Source organism: Rhinoderma darwinii, chromosome 3 (assembly GCF_050947455.1).
Source record: "Rhinoderma darwinii isolate aRhiDar2 chromosome 3, aRhiDar2.hap1, whole genome shotgun sequence".
Taxonomy (NCBI): Eukaryota; Metazoa; Chordata; class Amphibia; order Anura; family Rhinodermatidae; genus Rhinoderma; species Rhinoderma darwinii.
Genome location: NC_134689.1, coordinates 162,330,509 through 162,351,696, shown reverse-complemented (window position 1 = coordinate 162,351,696; position 21,188 = coordinate 162,330,509). Strand labels below are relative to the sequence as shown.

Sequence of the window (21,188 nt, the reverse complement as noted above, 5' to 3'; positions counted from 1 at the left end):
GAATTCCCTGCGGCTACTGGGGCGGATAAGCTGTGTAGTTTTACTCAGCATATCCGCCTAGTGTGTCCCTTATAATGTCGCTCCTGGAGCTGCTGCCGGTCTCTAAATAGGCAGTTGGTCCAGTGGAATTTGGAATTATTTTTTTTTGTGAACCAGCTTAAAAAAATACAAAACTTTTTTGTTAGGGCCTGTTCACATCACCGTTCGCTTCTGTTCCATCTGAGGTTTCCGTCGGGTGAACCCCGCAACGGAAAGTGAAAGCTTCCGTTTCCGTCACCATTAGCGCAGTCGACTACGCTATTGATTCCGTCCGAAAACCTGCCGGAACGGTGACGAACGGAAACCATTAGCGATGTTTCCGTCACCATTGAGATCAATGGTGACTGAAACGGAAGCTGTGCTGTCACTTTCACTTTCCGTTGCGGGGTTCACCCGACAGAAACCTCAGACGGAACCCCGGAGCGGAAGCGAACAGTGATGTGAACAGGCCCAAACACAAAAGTTTTGTGTTTTTTTAAGCTGGTTCAAAAAAAAAAATAATTCCAAATTCTACTGGACCAACTGCCTATTTAGAGACCGGCAGCAGCTCCAGGAGCGACATCATAAAGGACACACTAGGCGGATATGCTGAGTAAAACTACACAGCTTATCCGCCCCGGTAGCCGCAGGGAATTCCGCCAGCAAAACCGCACCAAATAGTGGCGCAGGTTTCGTGAGGCGTGTCCGCTGCGGGAATCCTGCAGGGAAAAAAAAGTTTAGACTTGCCCCGGCCGTAGTTTAGATGACGCATCTCTCTCTTCTGAACGTAGCCCCGCCTCCTGGGATGACGCTGTAGACCATGTGACCGCTGCAGCAGTCACATGGGATGAAACGTCATGACAGGAGGCGGGGCTGCGCTAAGAATAGAGGATCGCGTCACCAGGACTACGGCGGGGTAAGTCTAAACTTTTTTATAAATGTAAAAAAGTACCTTTTTTTTTTCTCATTTGTGATTTTTGCGGCAGAACCGCAGCATTTCCGCAACAGAGGAGCAGCGATTCCACAGAATACATTGACATGCTGCGGCTTATAAAGTCACACTGCAGGTCCATTTTTTTTGCAGCGTGTGAATGAGATTTGTTTAAACCTCATCCACTCGGCTGCGACTGTAATACTCTGCGGATTTTCCACAATAAAATGTGTTGCATAAAATCCGCAGTGTTCATGCCTAGTGTGTTCCTACCCTGAGGCCGGATTTACACGAGCGTGTGCTTTTTGTGTGCGCAAAAACGTGGCGTTTTGTGCATGCAAAAGTTCATAACCGCTCCGTGTGTCAGCAGCGTATGATGCGCGGCTGCGTGATTTTCGCGCAGCCGCCATCATTATGACACTGTTTGTATGTTTGTAGCACGTGGTGCTTTTCTGTTTTCATTCATAGTTTATACTGCTGTGGAAGTGCTGGGCGTGATTTTCACGCACCCATTGACTTCAATGGGTGCGTGATGCGCGAACAATGCACAAATATCGGACATGTCGTGAGTTTTACGCAGCGGACACACGGACACACGCTGCGTGAAAATCACTGACCGTCTGCACGACCCCATAGAGTAACACAGGTCCGTGCGAGGCGCGTGAAAATCACGCGCGTTGCACGGATGTATTACACGTTCGTCTGAATAAGCCCTAACAATAAGGCCCAGTTCACAGAGTTTTTGGGCCTTGATATTGACTCGGACACTGCGTCAGAATCAGCACCAAAAAACTTCCAAAACTGCCTCCCATTGATTTAATCTGAAATCAATGGGAGCCAGTCGCGGAAAAAAGAAAAAGCAGCACGTCCTTTCTTGCCGCGGTTCCGCCTCTGACCTCCCATCGAAATCAATGGGAGGCAGAAAATGCATTTTTTGCTGCGTTTGTCTGCTGTCCTCAATCGCAGCGGGCAAAAAACGCAGCAAAAAACACGGCAAGATAGTGTGGGCAGGTCAAAATCTGCCTCAAAATTCTTTAAGGAATTTTAAGGCAGATTTTTTCGGCCTGCAAATGTCTTCGGTCCAGATGTCGTCCTTCACCTTCACCTCCAGGCTCCAGAAAATGGCGGGGATCGTAGAACTGCCGCCGCGCAACAACTAGACTCCTCCCCCTCTCCTTACGCAGCCATGCTCTGGAGAAGGAGGCGGAGTCGGACGAGGAGGAGGACGAGTCAGAGGCGGGCCAGCAGGTAAGTAGACTGCGCCGCTGTCCAGTGTGGCTGTGCTGTCCTGTCCTTCCCCCTGGATCTTGTGTTGCGGGCGCACCGCCTCCCTCTCGGCGGCGCGCCTGGACGCGCGCGCTTGCGGTCGTTCGCGCGCTCGCTCGTACGCGCGCAAGCGGGCGGTGTTTCGCGGCGGTGATAAGAGGGGGGCCCGCAGCTCACGGCGGTGTTAAACGAGAGGGGGGCCCGCAGCTCACGACATTGTTTTGGTGAAAAAAACAGGCCCCATTGCAGGGGCCTGTTTTTTTCTACCAAAGGCAAGTCGCGGCAGTTGCCGGGCCCCCCTTTCAATTAAGTTTGGCCGGGCCCCCTACACTACTACCCCTAATACCCCCCTGATGGCGGCCCTGCTTGTATTGCTAGAGCAACTGTTTAATCTCCAGCTGTCCTCATCAAAAACTCTGCATGTAGTCTCCCTACCTAAAAGTACTGCATAAGACATGTCAGGAGGCATTATCATATTGACAGGTTTATTTATTCCCAACTTAAAAGTATCTCCTGTTTCAAAGAACTTCATGCGAGAAGTTCTCATTGGTGAGGGTCTATATGCAATGAACTTCACTTTGGCTCCCATCATACTCTCTCAACTTCACTTTTGAAAGAAAAAGACGGGCTGTAGACAGCAATACGTTCTAATGGTCTGTCTTTAATTCTCCTGTGATGTAGAGAGAGGCAGATGCAAGCCAAAGGAACTCCCTTGTTCATTCGATTTGTTGGTGTCACACCACACAGGAACCCCAATTGAGAACTTCCAATGTCTACGTCTAAGAAGTTCTTTAAAACTTAAAGTCCACTTTTAAGGGTAACTAAACTCATGTCAGAAATGTTGATCGGTAGGGGTCCGAGCACTGAGACTCCCACGATCACTAAAATGTAGTGAGCGCTGTGCCGCTTAGATTCTGATCGGCTTTTCTCGAAAGCCGAGGTAACAGTAAGTCCAAAGAAAGATGATCAGAAACAAAGCTGCACCTCACTCACCTTAGCGCTTCTGTTGCTTTGTTTTAGCTATTGGTGCGGGTCTCAGTGCTCGGAACCCCACCGATTTAAAATTCTGACGTCACTATGTAATATTACAGCTATGTAATATAGTTCAGTCTATGGAAGATGTTCGTGAATTGCAAGCGGATTTAAACAGACTAAATGTTTGGGCATTGTGTTGGCAAATGAAGTTTAATGTAGATAAATGTAAAGTTATGCACCTGGGTATGAACAACCTGCATGCATCATATGTCCTAGGGGGAGCTACACTGGGGGAGTCACTTGTTGAGAAGGATCTGGGTGTACTTGTAAATCATAAACTCAATAACAGCATGCAGTGTCAATCAGCTGCTTCAAAGGCCAGCAAGATATTGTCATGTATTAAAAGAGGCATGGACTCGCGGGACAGGGATGTAATATTGCCACTTTACAAAGCATTAGTTAGGCCTCATCTAGAATATGCAGTACAGTTCTGGGCTCCAGTTCATAGAAAGGATGCCTTGGAGATGGAAAAAATACAAAGAAGAGCAACGAAGCTAATAAGGGGCATGGAGAATCTAAGTTATGAGGAAAGATTAAAATAATTAAACCTATTTAGCCTTGAAAAAAGACGACTAAGGGGGGACATGATTAATTTATATAAATATATTAATGGCACATACAAAAAATATGGTGAAATCCTGTTCCATGTAAAACCCCGTCAAAAAACAAGGGGGCACTCCCTCCGTCTGGAGAAAAAAAGGTTCTATCTGCAGAGGTGACAAGCCTTCTTTACTGTGAGAACTGTGTATCTATGGAATAGTCTACCGCAGGAGCTGGTCACAGCAGGGACAGTAGCTGGTGTTAAAAAAAAGGCTTAGATCATTTCCTAGAACAAAAAAATATTAGCTCCTATGTGTAGAAATTTTTACTTCCCCTTTCCCATCCCTTGGTTGACCTTGATGGACATGTGTCTTTTTTCAGCCATACTAACTATATAACTATGTATGTAACTATGAAATGTCAAAAGTTTTTAAAAAGTTTAGTTACCCTTTAAGGCTTAGAAAAGATGGGCAGATATCTTTCCCGTCTGCACCAGGCTTAGGTACATGGGTGGCAGGGGCGTAGCTAAAGGCTCATGGGCCCCGATGCAAAAGTTCTTATTGCCCCCCCCCCCGCAAACTTCTCATGGCCGACGGTCCGCAGCCTTCAGCTGCATCGCTGGGTCACCTAAGTGACCCAACAATACAGCACTAGCAGCCAGGGGCGTCACTAAGGGCTTAAAATGTCAGGGGAAATAGCCCCAATACATATGTGTCGTCGTCCCCCCCAAAAAAATGTGTGTATAGGAGACAGCATAGCATATCTATAGCGCTGCGACCCTATAAACTATGGATAGGATTAGATACATTGGCTCAGCAGACAGTATCACACATGATAGGATTAGATATAGGGCCCAGTAGACAGTATCACACATGATAGGATTAGATACAGTGGCTGAGCAGACAGTATCAGATACACAGCTCAGCAGACAGTATCACACATGATAGGATTAGATACACGGCTCAGCAGACAGTATCACACATGATAGGATTAGATACAGTGGCTCAGAAGACAGTATCACACATGATAGGATTAGATACAGTGGCTCAGCAGACAGTATCACATATGATAGGATTAGATACAATGGCTGAGCAGACAGTATCACACATGATAGGATTAGATGCATTGGCTCAGCAAACAGTATTACACATGATAGGATTAGATACAATGGCTCAGCAGACAGTATCACACATGATAGGATTAGATACAGTGGCTCAGCAGACAGTATCACACAAGATAGGATTAGATACATTGGCTCAGCAGACAGTATTACACATGATAGGATTAGATACAGTAGCTCAGCAGACAGTATCACACATGATAGCATTAGATATAGTAGCTCAGCAGACAGTATCACACATGATTGGATTAGATATAAGGCCCAGCAGACAGTATCACACATGATCGGATTAGAGTTATAGTTCCCCATGCAGGGGAAGGGCATAACAGACAGTAGTTTCTTTGCAAAGTACTGGGGACACACTTTTTTCTTATAAGCTGCTGCAGTGCTGCCTATGTCTCTGCTCAGCTCTGTGAGCCATGATGTAGCCGGCACTCTGTCCCCCGAGGATGAATGTGGGCGGGTGGCTGGACATACCTACTTATGCAGAGCAGGTACAAGATGTAATATGATGGGGCCGGGGGAGGGGGAGTGGAAAAGGTCAGTCGACGACTCATGAGGCACCTCCTGCTGCTAGGACCACGACAATTCCCCCCTATGCAGTGCACAGTCTACATGCTGGCTGCTGTAGTACACAGCCTAGTGCAGCCCAGCCAATCAGTATGACCCACACTAATTGGCTGGACTGCAGCAGGCTGCGTAGTATAGCGTCCAGCAAGTGGGCTGTGCGCTGCTCAGGGTGGGGAAATGTGTCAGACTACAGGGCAGGGCCCGCCGCTGGGGATAAAGAGGTGGGCGGGCAGCAGCAGCCCACTACATACACCAGTATCTGAAGAGAGAAAAACGTACACAGCGCCACATGGTGCAAGATAAACCATAAAAGCTAGTACTGGCAGGTACAGCTTAATGTAAAAGTCCGTTAGATGAAGCCAGGTTGCAGCTTTCCATATCCAGGTACCGGCATCAATGTGATTGAGCCGCAGGAGAGTAAGGGTAGTATATTTCAGTGAAATATATAAATAAAACTGGATATTTTTTGGAGAGCGCTACTTGATATGAAGAAAAGGCAGATGAGTAATCATGAGTTGATTTATTATGCAACGCGTTTCAACGCAGGACATGCGTCTTCGTCAGGCAAAGTATTTGATACCGATTTCTTTGCCTGACGAAGACGCATGTCCTGCGTTGAAACGCGTTGCATAATAAATCAACTCATGATTACTCATCTGCCTTTTCTTCATATCAAGTAGCGCTCTCCAAAAAATATCCAGTTTTATTTATATATTTCACTGAAATATACTACCCTTACTACATACACCGGCATCTGGCATTTGCCAGATAGGCTGCCCGGCCCTGCAGTCAGCGTTAGTGTGGTGAGGGGGGCCTATGGGCCCCCCTGGCTTACGGGCCCGGTCGCAACTGCGACCGCTGCGACCCCTATAGCTACGCCACTGTTGGGTGGTGTACATCTTTCTTTTCTTTTCCCACATGTTGTAAAATCTCTGCGTGTGAGAACAATTGTTTTAATTGTCAGACGCATTCATTCTCTCCCCTCACAAGCCCGATTTTAACTAGATAATTTATTCAGGTAGAATTGGGTCACATACCGCAATTCCAGAATGAATTGCAGGGTATCACCATTCACAGTAAGAAGCAGTGGGTTTGTTCCTTCGTTGTTCAGTGTGAATGCTCTCTGCACAGAGTAAACCCAAGAATTTATTTCATTATTATTAGACCGCTACATAATCCCTCTAATGTCTCCAGTCATAATAGCTGCACTACTGGATAATATAACTTTCAATATATATCATATATAAATACAGCTCAGATCATTTCCAAAGCAAAGCAGGCCATTAATGTGGATTTATTTCTCAGCAACCATTCTACTGGATAGTTTTGTAGCAACAAAAATAGAATTGCAGCATATTTTAACGGTTCTGTGATCTTAATTCCTGATTTAGATATTTCCGAAACATTGCCTCACAGTAGGTTATTAGTAATATTAATGCTGTATACTACAAACAGGTGTGGAGTTTATCAAGATGGTATAAATGTATACCGTGCGTATCTGAGTGACTGCATCAACGTCCTCAGACTCAAGGGTAGGAGATGTGCTCCACAGCGATCTTTATGTGACATTATAAAGTGATTGAAATATAGCTCCGTAAAAAGCTTATTTGATCCTAAGTATCTTTTTCAAATTTACGTTACGTGTGATTTATTTTTTAAAAAGCCCACAATATTTTTTCCCCTATACTTAAAAGGCAACCAAATATACAACTCCGCTCTCTACTCACTGAAATATCTCAACAAGGAGATGAACAACTGGAGCAGGTAAAAAAGAGGGGAAATCCTCAACACCACAAAAAACAGAGACAAATTGATAGTTTTTTACCGCTCAGACGGTTGTGGATGTAAAGTCTGAAGAGGAAGCCGGAAGGGCGAAACCCAGGGTCGCGTTGCAATATTTGGCGTGTTACAAGAGCTTATCTTATTCTTTTATCTATATCTGTTTTTGTAAGTATGGAATAAACTCGTGGAATTTGTGGTTTCCAAAAGGTAGTGCACTATCTCCTTTTTCTCCCTTGTTGGAGATTTAGAACACCAAGTACAAGGATATATACAGCAAGCAGTTGCATTTCTGCAGTTTCATTTCTGTGTGGAACCACAAGTACCAGCGAGATATACACACCAGTGGAAATTTGGATCGTTCTTTCTGCATGCTAGCTGGGGGAAGGTCAAACCCTTGATGGACACTTCAGACTTTACATCCACAACCGTCTGAGCGGTAAAAACTTATCAATTTGTCTCTACCTAAAAGGATTTGGAATAGCTAATTCGCCTGTAAATCTCAGCGATTCACATTATTATTACTACTTTCCTAAAGGGATTGCAGCTTTGCATTCATTCAAGTAACAGGCTAACAATGCTAGATCCTAAGTGGATTATATTTGTTGTTTTCTAATAGATTTACAAGGACAAGTTAGACGCAAGTAATGTCACCATGTCGTGTTCTATTTGCAGGACAATAACAAGTCAAATAAAACAGTTGGCTGACGAAAATTATTGTGTATTGAATCACGTAGATGCGGTGCAGCCAATAAAATGATGGTGGCACAAAGCATCTGCTATCTCACATTGACAGAACCGATAAAAACAAGGGGACATATATAAAAACACCAAAAAAGGCCATACTTACAAATGGACACAGCCAGGTCAGAAACGCTGATGAAGGAGTGAGCAGGTGCTTTAACTAATAATAGCCACTCCCACTAGTCTTGAGGGGAGTGGTGTGTGTGGTGCATGGGATGTGTAGTAAGAAATAATAAAAGAATAGTGTGTGTGCAAGTGTAATACTATAAGTGAAATATAGGGGGCAGTAATGAGAAGTGCCTCAATAGAAATAAATGGATAATGGGGTGCAAGTGAGTGAAACATGGAGGGATAGTGTGTACGTCATGAGGCACAACGTGTATAGCCAGGTAGAAGCTTATTTGTGACGCCTTGATAGTTCATAGAGCGGGCTACCCTGCTTGCTATGCCAAACAACAACACACCATGCTCACCCAGCATCAAAGACCCGGCTGTGTCCAAGAGAACCGAATATACGTAATAATGAAAAATACCTGGGGTATTAGTGATCACTTTGGCCAAAAGGACGCAAGCTCGCAATCCACGACAAGGATCCCCAGACTTGCGAGTCCCTAACTCCTTAACTGGAACAGAATGTTCCTGATGCACAGACAGAGCCGATAAAAACAAGGGGACATATACAAAAACACAGAAAAAGGCCATACTTACAAATGGACACAGCCAGGTCAGAAACGCTGATGAAGGAGTGAGCAGGTGCTTTAAATAATAATAGCCACTCCCACTAGTCTTGAGGGGAGTGGTGTGTGTGGTGCATGGGATGTGTAGTAAGAAATAATAAAAGAATAGTGTGTGTGCAAGTGTAATACTATAAGTGAAATATAGGGGGCAGTAATGAGAAGTAATGAGTGAAGTGCCTCAATAGAAATAAATGGATAATGGGGTGCAAGTGAGTGAAACATGGAGGGATAGTGTGTACGTCATGAGGCACAACGTGTATAGCCAGGTAGAAGCCTATTTGTGACGCCTTGATAGTTCATAGAGCGGGCTACCCTGCCTGCTATGCCAAACAACAACACACCATGATCTCACATTGAGCGTAGGTCGACTACGCTATGGTACAGAATGGAAACCAATGGTAATGCAAACGGAAGCTATAGTTTCCGTTTGCCTTCCGTTCATCTGTTACTCTGACTAAATGGATGAACGGAAAATGCAAATGGAACCGTGATGTGAACAGGCCTTTCTCCTTTCTATGACTGATATTACTCAACCTAATGGGTAATAAATATTTTTTTTAAAACACAATCAAGGTTGCATACACATCGCTGCATATTCATTTATTACAGTACATACAAGATGCATTGTTTTACGTTACAAAGGAGCATGAGCATACATGAGTCTTTAGTGAACTCCTGACAGACCAAGGATGGTGCATGCACCATGGAGATCTATCAATAGGTTACTTTGAAGGTGCGCTTATTTTCAGAGACTTATTTTGCAGGGACTGAACCCACAGTTTCAGTTCTTCATGCAGTGAAAGTCGACACGTGCCGTAGTATTGTAGATGTATACAGAAAGAATATGAAAAAATAATGAGATGTGACATTGACCAGTTGCCTCTAAAACAAACGCTTCTATATTATGATATAATAAACTGTCCCTTCTCTTCAGAAATTAAATGTGCAATTCCAGTTTTTACAGAGAACCTGTGATCAGAGGTGACCTCCTTTAGATTATTAAATCTGTCCCATACCCTATGAAATATGAACCATTTGGTACAATTGCCCCCACAGAGCCAACCCCCACAGTGCCAACCAAGTGACCAGAAGGAGTCGGTTTCCGTAAAAGAATATATCCTCCTCAGTTTTTTTTAAATTGACAATTCTAAAGTTCTTTTTTCACAATTCTTACATTGTTATTCAGAGCTATTATGTTTCTCACTGGAGAAATGGATCTTCTAAACCGCAATGGGTTTGGAGCTGTCTAGATTTTGGTTCGGAGTCTAAGAAAACTTGCCATTCCTTCCCCTTAACCTCCACTAGAAGGTATGGACTTTTGCGGTCGGATTACCAGGTCGTGGTCTCCAGAGTAGTCACTGATTGGCGGCAAATGTGCTGTAGCAAAAACTTGGACCGAAGTCAGGAACATAGCCAGGGTTCGTCAACAGAATAGCAGTCAGGAGGCAACAAGCTGAAGAATTAGGCTATGTTCACACAGAGTTTTTTTGCAGGCGGAATTTCTGCCTCAAAATTCCGTTTGGAAGTTTGAGGCAGATTTTCCTCTCCCTGCATGCCATTGAGCACCGCGGGCATAAAACGCCCAATGGGAGGTCAGAGGCGTAAACTCACAAAGATAGGGCATGTCCCCACCTCCCATTGAAATCAACGGGAGGCATTTTCGGGCCGTATTTGACGAGTTTTTTTGGTGCGGTTTCCGCGTCAAAAAACTCAGTGTGAACCCAGCCTTAGACGGAATCGTAGTCAGTAGTAAGACTAGGTGTCGATACCAGGAGTAGAACCACAGAAACCAGGCTGCAAATTCAAGGGACATAACCGGATTGTAATCCAAGAACAAAGGCAGGGTCAGAATCAGAGTCCGAAACAGTGAAATGGCAATAGAAACGATAGCCTAAAAAAAAGGATAAACCTTAATCTATAGGTAAGGTACGCATGCCGGAGCCTCCTTTAAGTAGGCCACCGGCCTGACATCATGTTTGACCGTCGGTTGTATGTACTAAATTACAGTGAAGGAAATAAGTATTTGATCCCTTGCTGATTTTGTAAGTTTGCCCACTGTCAAAGACATGAACAGTCTAGAATTTTTAGGCTAGGTTAATTTTACCAGTGAGAGATAGATTATATTTAAAAAAAAACAGAAAATCACATAGTCAAAATTATATATATTTATTTGCATTGTGCACAGAGAAATAAGTATTTGATCCCTTTGGCAAACAAGACTTAATACTTGGTGGCAAAACCCTTGTTGGCAAGCACAGCAGTCAGACGTTTTTTGTAGTTGACGATGAGGTTTGCACACATGTTAGATGGAATTTTGGCCCACTCCTCTTTGCAGATCATCTGTAAATCATTAAGATTTCGAGGCTGTCGCTTGGCAACTCGGATCTTCAGCTCCCTCCATAAGTTTTCGATGGGATTAAGGTCTGGAGACTGGCTAGGCCACTCCATGACCTTAATGTGCTTCTTTTTGAGCCACTCCTTTGTTGCCTTGGCTGTATGTTTCGGGTCATTGTCGTGCTGGAAGACCCAGCCACGAGCCATTTTTAATGTCCTGGTGGAGGGAAGGAGGTTGTCACTCAGAATTTGACGGTACATGGCTCCATCCATTCTCCCATTGATGCGGTGAAGTAGTCCTGTGCCCTTAGCAGAGAAACACCCCCAAAACATAATGTTTCCACCTCCATGCTTGACAGTGGGGACGGTGTTCTTTGGGTCATAGGCAGCATTTCTCTTCCTCCAAACACGGCGAGTTGAGTTAATGCCAAAGAGCTCAATTTTAGTCTCATCTGACCACAGCACCTTCTCTCAAATCACTCTCAGAATCATCCAGATGTTAATTTGCAAACTTCAGACGGGCCTGTACATGTGCCTTCTTGAGCAGGGGGACCTTGCGGGCACTGCAGGATTTTAATCCATTACGGCGTAATGTGTTACCAATGGTTTTCTTGGTGACTGTGGTCCCAGCTGCCTTGAGATCATTAACAAGTTCCCCCCGTGTAGTTTTCGGCTGAGCTCTCACCTTCCTCAGGATCAAGGCTACCCCACGAGGTGAGATTTTGCATGGAGCCCCAGATCGATGTCGATTGACAGTCATTTTGTATGTCTTCCATTTTCTTACTATTGCACCAACAGTTGTCTCCTCACCCAGCGTCTTACTTATGGTTTTGTAGCCAATTCCAGCCTTGTGCAGGTCTATGATCTTGTCCCTGACATCCTTAGAAAGCTCTTTGGTCTTGCCCATGTTGTAGAGGTTAGAGTCAGACTGATTAATTGAGTCTGTGGACAGGAGTCTTTTATACAGGTGACCATGTAAGACAGCTGTCTTTAAGGCAGGCACCAAGTTGATTTGGAGCGTGTAACTGGTCTGGAGGAGGCTGAACTCTTAATGGTTGGTGGGGGATCAAATACTTATTTCTCTGTGCACAATGCAAATAAATATATATAATTTTGACAATGTGATTTTCTGTTTTTTTTTTAATATAATCTATCTCTCACTGGTAAAATTAACCTAGCCTAAAAATTCTAGACTGTCCATGTCTTTGACAGTGGGCAAACTTACAAAATCAGCAAGGGATCAAATACTTATTTCCTTCACTGTACGTGCATGTGCATTCTCCGTTTCCACTTAAAAGGGTTGTCTGGTTGAGACAATTATTTTGAAAAGTTCTCTTAGGGCGTTCTGAGTCTAAAGTAATTTCACATTCCCCCACCAAAGACAGAAATAGACAATACATTGATTTTAGTGGGCGCTGTATGTAATTCTTCATTCTCCTTGTAAATTTGTGGAGACTGACCTCTTTAATGTGCAATTTTTTATTCAAAATCCAAACTTTGTCTAGGAATTGCACAGCAAATGTTACTTATAGAAAAACGTTTGTTGTAAAATCCATTGCATACTTACAGAGCTACTGTGATACCTTTCTCCATTTGGTTGCTGCCATTACAGCAGCCATAGTGGTTGTCACTTTTTTCCACAATGTTCCTTCAGCTTATAAATGATGACACAAGACCACTGTTTTCATCTGCTGCCTCACTTATATTCTGTCCAGCAAGGCCTCATTCACACTGCCGTACTTTGGTCAGTATTTTGCATCAGTATTTGTAAGCCAAAACCAGGAGTGGACGCTACACAGATAAAAAGAATAATGGAAAGATTTGTACCTCTTCAGTGTTATGGACCCACTCCTGGTTTTTCCTTACAAATACTGATGCAAAATACAGACCTAAATATTGCTGAGTAAAAGACACCTAAGAATTTAGGACCTACCTGTTTTGTCCGATTTTTTTTCATACAGCTGCTCATCATCCTTTGCTGGGTAGGGGCTGCTCGGGAGTGTGAGGGACAGTCTATAACCGCTAGGTATGATTGGACATGCTGTATTTCAGTCCTGAGCAATGGAAGAATACGCCACCGGATTGTAAGTGAAATGGTTGGTGGGTGAAGGTAAAGTGACAACTTCCCTAATTATATTTTTGGTTTAGAAAAGTGGTTGTCAATTTTCTAGTCCGTCCAGTCATTGCCTTGATAAACGACGTTTATTACCCCACATGTATCTACAGTATAATAAAGATTACATCACAGTATGGACACAAACGTGCACCTAAACAAGTAGGAGAAATTTATAACTCATGGGATGTGCTTTTCTATATTTTATTTCTTCTCTTTTCTGTTGTCTTTTCCTAAAATTACAGAGGAAACTCTGCGCATCGTTATGACTCCTTAATTCTAAAAAATAGTATATAGACCTTGAGATGTCCTGATTTTAATATGCTTGTTTAGAAGCTGTATTTCTTCATTAACAATAATGAAATGAAGGCACTATTATACAATGCTTTTTTAAGCTCCTATTATGGATTCTCAAAAAATTTAATTAGCAATATATCAAGTGAGAAATATGTCTCATAACCAGGGCCGTGTTTACAGCTCACGCTGCCCTAGGCACTAAGCCTGAATACACCCCCATTGAAGGCCCATTTTCACGCGCCAATTATCGTTATGATTTGCTAATTTCGAAACAATAGTAATGATAATTTGTCAGTGTGAACAAAGGAGAAGTACAACGATAAAACTATCAATTGTGATGCTCTGAAAATAATTATTAGTGGCACATTGACCGGTGTAAATGATGCTCAGTGACATTTACACTAGCGCACAGCCAGGTCCTGGTGTTCAGTGGTGTGAACTGTGAACCTCCAGTGCCTAGCCCTCAATAAGGCCCTGCTCATAATCTTTTTTTTCTTGTATCTTTGCTTGAGTATAACTTACTTTAACCCCTTTCCAACATTTGAAGTAACTGTACGTCATGGCCGGGAATGGGGGATATGGAGCGGGCTAACCCCACTGTAATGGCCAGGATCGGAGATAGCCAGCCATTTAACCACTTAGATGCCGTGGTTATTAGCGACCATGGCATCTAAGTCATTTGAAAGAGGGGGTGTGCCCTCCATCATCTCATTGCGGGGTTTATGATGGTTACGTGATCACGGGGTTAAGTTAGTTATCATGGCAGCCTGGGAACCTAATGAAGGCTCCCAGGTCTGCCATCTTTGTCCTACTTATTAAAACCTGCCAGGGGCAGGAATTAAAAGGAGAACGGTAAGGGCGGGTTCCCATGGGATGGATACGCTGCGTAAAAATCACGCAGCGTGTCCGACCTGGTACCCGCAGGACATTCTGTCCGAAAAATTGCACCACATTGTGGTGCCATTTTTTCAGACAGAAATTCCGCTGCAGAAGAAAGCCGTTCATATTTACCCCCTCCCTCCTCTGACGTCTGCTCCGGCCTCCCTGTATGACATTGCAGGCCATGTGACGCTTCAGCCTGTGATTGGCTGCAGCGGTAACATGGGATGCAACATCATCCCAGGAGGCCAGACTGTAGGAAGACAGAGGGGGTTCTGGGTAAGTATGGTTTTTATTTTCTTTCGGAGTTGGATTTTTGCGGCGCAAAAGTCTCAGCGCTTGGCTTTCTGTTGCGGGTTTTGGATCCCAATGAATTCAATGGGGAAAACCCGCAACGCAGAATCATCAAAAACGCAGCATAAACTGACATGCTGGTCAAGTTATTAACGTTTATGCTACGGTTTTTTTCCGCAGCGTGGGCATGAGATTTACTAAATCTCACCCACTTTGCTGCTACTGTAAACGCTGCGGAATTTCCGCACACAATTCCATTGCGGAAAAAGGCCATTGTGTTTACGCTACCTGGGAACCCGGCTTAAGGCTAAATGCACACGTTGCGTAATTTGATGCGGAAAATCCACATCAAAACCGCAGGTATACGCACGTAATTCCACAGTTTTGTTCTGCGAATATTGGTGCGTTTTTCTGTAAAACTAGTCAGATACAATTCGCAAGCCAAAACGAAGGATAAATTGACATGCTGCGGATTTTAAAATACGCACCGCAGGTCAATGTGAAGAAAACATCTGCACCGTGTAGATGAGATTTCTTGAAATCTCATTTACTTTGCTGGTACTGTATTACGCTGCGGATTCGCCGGATGAAAATCCACGTGGCAACAAATCTGCACTTCATATGCAATGTGTACATTCAGCCTAAGGGTATGTTCACACGGCCTATTTACGGACGTAAATCGGGCGTTTTTGCCCCGAATTACGCCCGAAAATAGCGCCTCAATAGCGCTGACAAACATCTGCCCATTGAAAGCAATGGGCAGACGTTTGTCTGTTCACACGAGGCGTATATTTACGCGCCGCTGTCAAATGACGGCGCGCAAATAGACGCCCGCGTCAAAGAAGTGACCTGTCACTTCTTTGGCCGTAATTGGAGCCGCTATTCATTGACTCCAATGAATAGCAGCGCTAATTACGGCCGTAATTGACGCGGCGTTCAAGCGCCCGCACATGCCGGTACGGCTGAAATTACGGGGATGTTTTCAGGCTGAAACATCCCCGTAATTTCAGCCGTTACGGACCCCCGCCGTGTGAACATACCCTAAAAGTACCATACACTGCAAAACATAAGTATTGCAGTGCATTGAACAAACTATCGAACGATTGCATGTTTAGGCCCTGTTCACATAGAGTTTATTTGACAAGTTTTTTGACGCGGAAACCGCGTCGGAAAGCGTGCCAAAAAATGTCCCAAAATGCCTCCCATTGATTTCAATGGGAGGCGAAGGCGTTTTATCCCGCGAGCTGAAAAAAACGCTCGCGGGAAAAAGAAGCGACATGCCCTATCTTCGGGCATTTATGTCTTTGACCTCCCATTGACATCAATGGGAAAAACGTGGCAAACGGCGTGCAGGCAGATCAAAATATGCCTCAAAATTCCAAACAGAAACTGCAAAAAAACTCAGTGTGAACAGGGCCTTAAGTTCCCTAATGAGACTAAAAAATAATGTAAAAATTAGTTTTCAAAAAAGGGTTTACTACTACAGGGGAAAAATAAAATAGAAATTTAAAAAAATCCCTCCTTTCCTATTTTCCCATAAAGTAATGTAAAAAAATAAACATAATTGGCATCGCCATATCGGTAAAAGTTTTAACTATTACAATATAAGGGCGGATTTACACGAACGCGATATACATCCGTGCAACGCGCGTGATTTTCACGCCATTAGTCTATGGGGCCGTGCAGACAGTCCGTGATTTTTACGCAGCGGATGTCCACTGCGTAAAACTCACGAAATGTCCTATATTTCTGTGTTTCTCGCGCATCACGCACCCATTAAAGTCAATAGGTGCGTGAAAATCACGCGCACCACACGGAAGCACTTCCGTGGGACACGCGTGATTCGCGCAACAGCAGTAAAATTATGAATGTAAACAGAAAAGCATCACGTGCTTTTCTGTTTACAAACATCCAAACAGAGTGTCATAATGTTGGCGGCTGCGCGAAAATCACGCAGCCGCGCATCATATGGTGATGACACACGGAGCTGTTAAGTGCCTCTTGCGCGCGCAAAACACAGCGTTTTTTGCGCACGCAAAACGCACACGCTCGTGTAAATACGCCCTAAGGCTTCGTTCACATCTGCGTCGGGGTTTCGTTCATGGGTTCCGTCAGAAGTTTCCGTCAGGGGAACCCATGAATGGAAACTAAACGGAAACCATAGCTTTCGTCTGCATTACCATTGATTTCAATGGTAATGCTCCCGTTGCTAATGGTTTTATGGTAATGCTTCCATTGCTAATGGTTTTCGTTTGTCTCCGTTCCGTAAGGTTACTGTTTTTTCGTCAGAATCCATAGCATAGTCGACTACGCTACTGATTCCGCCAAAAAACGGAAACCTTACGGAACAGAGACAAATGGAAACCATTACCATAAACGGAACCCTGACGCAGATGTAAACGGAGCCTTACATTATTTATGCCGCACTAAGAACGCTGTCAAAATATGGATACAAAATATATAAAAAAAATTGTATGCACCCCAAAATCGTATCAATATAAACTACAGCTCGCCCCGCAAAATACAAACCCTCACATATCTCCATAGATGAAAAATGTAAAAAGTTATGGGTCTCAAAATATGGTGACGCAAAAAGTTTTTTTGTTTTCTGCAAGTTCTTTCTACTTTTTAAAAGTGGTAAAACATAAAAAAAACACTTTACCCCCGTAATTGAATTGACAAAAGCAAAACCCTCCAAAAACTGGAGGAATTGTTGTTTTTTTTCCCATGCTACCCAACAAAGAATCCCCCCCTCCCCAGTATATGGTATACATTACATGGTACATTAAATGGTGCCATTAAAAACTACAACTTGTCCCGTGAAAAATAAGCCCTCATACGGCTATGTCAACGGAAAAATAAAAACGTATGGCTCCTGGAAGGTAGGGAGGTAAAAGAGAAAAAACAAAAAATGGCTGCGGCGGCAAGGGCTTAAAAGTCTATTAATCCCTTAGGCTATGTTCACACGGGGTATTTTGCCGAGTTTTCTGACGCGGAAACCGCGTCGCAAAACTCGGCAAAAACGGCCCGAGAACGCCTCCCATTGATTTCAATGGGAGGCGTCGGCGTCTTTTTCCCGCGAGCAGTAAAACTGCCTCGCGGGAAAAAGAAGCGACATGCCCTATCTTCGGGCGCTTCCGCCTCTGACCTCCCATTGACTTCAATGGGAGGCAGGAGAAAGCGTATTTCTTGCGGTTTTATGCCCGCGGCGCTCAATGGCCGCGGGCGAAAAACGGCGCGATAATCGCCGCGAAAATCGGCATGCAGGGAGAGGAATGTCTGCCTCAAAGTTCCAAACGGAATTTTGAGGCAGATATTCCTCCCCCAAAATACTCCGTGTGAACATAGCCTTAGTGACCACCAATATGCCTTTTCACAGCGGTCACTAAGGGGCCTTAGGCAGGCTGCCGCCTTTTCATGGCAGCCTAGTCTAAGTCCTACACGGGTGTCCTGTGCTGGCTGGAACGGGTGCTCGGCTGTCTGATGACAGCCGTACTCCTCCAACGGTAGTGATCGAAGTTCACTTAGTTTGCGGCCTTTTAACCTGTTAAATGCTGCTGTCAATAGCGGCATTTAAATAATTTACAGAGAGAGGGAGCTCCCTCTGTCACCCATCAGCGGCCCGCAAATGCCTCCTATAGGGTGTCATGGCAGCCGAGGGCCTAAAGAGGCTAATATAAAGGAAAAGGGGATGTAGGAAAAGAGAAGAGAAGTTGAGCTATTGAATCTCTTTTTGAGAAACCGGCTGTGGTAATGATAGATCACCACATAGGGATAGGGTGAACAGTCCCTTGTGGAACATCCTATATCATATCAAATCCCACTTAGCATATGATATAATACAAAGCCTTATGAAGAGCCAAGTGGGAATAGAGAGGGATAGTGAATTGATATACCGTAACTCTGAGTTGAATATTGTGTGTTCAGACAGCAACAGATAGTATATTGCCATGTAGGCAAGTGCTGGAGTAAATATTTGCAAACACAGTTATAAATATTGAGTAACCTGGAAGCCAGAATGTATCAATTCAGACTTTCCCAAAAGACACACTGTGAGCGCAAGGTAAACACGCACACTTGTGTCTTTTAGGAGAATTTATTTGCTCTTCACGTGAAGCTTGAACATTGAACATAGCAGTGATTGATGAGTTATCCTAATCGGAACTCCTGCATTTAAGTTTCAGCTATTGTTCATTTTAAAGTATTGTCGTGAGTGTTATCATTGTGTTTTAAGCATGAATCACAGTGAACAAACTGATAAAGAAGCAGACCAAAAATGCAGCAATATTACAAGTCGCTCTCACTTGTTTAGGGGGGATTCACACGAGCGTGTATTCGGTCCGTGCGGGCCGCGTGGTTTTCACGCGGCACGCACAGACCAATACAAGTCTATGGGGCAGTACAGACAGTCCGTGCTTTTTGCGCAGCGTTTGTCAGCTGCGCAAAAAGCGCGACAGGTTCAATATCTCCGCGTATTTCGCGCATCACGCACCCATTGAAGTCAATGGGTGCGTGAAAACCACGCAGGTCCCACGGAAGCACTTCCGTGCAAACCGACTGAAACAGCGCACCAGCTGTCAAAAGGATGCTTTTCTGTTTCCAAACATCCAAATGGAGTGTCTTTGAGATGAGCGAACCCGGACAATCGAACCGAACTTCACCCGGTTCGGCCGAACTCGTTTTGGCCGAACCCGGCAAAAAAATTTCCGGTACGCGACATCCGGAGATAGTCACTGTCCAGGGTGCTGAAAGAGTTAAACTGTTTCAGCACCATGGACAGTGACTACCGATCCCAATAAACATGAACCTGTGAAAAAAAACGAAGTTCTGACTTACCGAGAACTCCCGGCTTCTTCCTCCAGTCTGACCTCCCGGGATGACAATTCAGTCCAAGTGACAGCTCCAGCCAATCACAGGCCAAGCACAGGCTGCAGCGGTCACATGGACTGCCACGTCATCCAGGGAGGTGGGGCCCGATGTCAAGAGAGGCGCGTCACCAAGGACGCGTCACCAAGGACGCGTCACCAAGGCAACGGCCGGGAAGTTCTCGGTAAGTACGAACTTTTTCTTTTTTTTTAACAGGTTGCTGTATATTGTGTTCGGCATTCACTGTCGAGGGTGCTGAAAGAGTTACTGCCGATCAGTTAGCTCTTTCAGCACCTTGGACAGTGACGGGCGTCGACTAGCCTCATCTCTATGATGGCGGCTGCGCGAAAATCATGCAGCCGCGCATCATACACGGATGACACACGCAGCTGTCAAATGGTTTTTGCGCGCGCAAAACGCTGCGTTGTTTGCGCGCACAAAAACGCAACGTCCGTCTGTATCTGCCCTTATAGTGAGGGCAAACTCCTCAAGCCTGCGAGTCTAGCAGAGGTCACAGCAATCAGCTGTTTGTGTGTGAAGAGCGGAGATTTTATATGCCACGCTTTCTCCATACTGTCACCGCAGGCCGGCGTGCAACTCAATATGCACTGCATCGCTTTCACCATGTAGCGTAACTTCTCACGAGTCTGTATTAGGTTGCTCCGCTATGCGAACACCGCATTTAAGCATAGCGGAGCAAAAAGTGCGAAGCTACGAGCATTAATCACATATCCCTCGATTAAGCTATCCCTAATCTACAGCCGGGGTCTAATAGAGGCCCCCAGGCCTGCGTTGGCTATATGTCTATTAGGACGCGCCAAAGGCATGGCCTAATAGATTGCCTGTCAGTTTTACACTGACAGGCAATAATGCTTTGGTATACTAGGTATACTAAAGCATTATATCTGCGATCAAAAGATCGCAGTGGAGTCTCCTAGTGGGACTAAAAAAATAAGTAATAAATATTAAATAAAAATCATGAATAAAGATTACAGTAAAAAATAAATAAAACCATTTTTTTCCCATAAAAAGTGGTTTTATTTAGTAAAAGTGTAAAAAATATATAGAAGTACACATATGTGGTATCGCCGCGACCGTAATGACCAAAACAATAAAGTTAACATGTCATTTAAACTGCAAGGTGAACGCCGTAAAAATAAAAAATGCAAAAAACAATGCCGAAATTGCTATTTTTTTCCATTGCCCCCTAAAAAACTAATAATAAAAGTTAATCAATAAGGGCACGGCCAGACGTGGCGGAATTGCTCTGCAATTCCGCTGCGGAAATCCGCAGCAGACATTTTCTCCATTGGTTTCTACACCTTTTTAGTTAGGTTCGTGCAGACGTGGCGGAAAACTCCGCTGTGGACCATAGGCTTAGGTGCGGAATTTGGTGTCCGTAGCATACACTGGCTGTTGCGGACGTGTAGCGGACTTGTTGCGGACTTGTTGCGGAATTTCTCCATTGCCTTCAATGGAGATTCTAAATTCTGCAATGAAATCCGCAGATGTTATGTGTGTTGCGTTGCGTATTGGTTTTACAAACAGGATATACAGAAAAACACCACGTCTGGCTATGCCCTAAGTCCCAAGTACCCCAAAACAGTACCAATCAAAACGACGTCTCGTCCTATAGAAAAAAAAGCCCTCATATCACTACATTGA

At 44.4% G+C, this 21,188-nt stretch overlaps 1 protein-coding gene across 4 annotated transcripts in view; it reads left to right on the top strand.

Moving 5' to 3' along the window:
• Window positions 1-21,188, top strand: part of CAPS2 (calcyphosine 2) — a 145,729-nt gene that overhangs the window by 63,774 nt on the left and 60,767 nt on the right. The window lies entirely within an intron of this gene.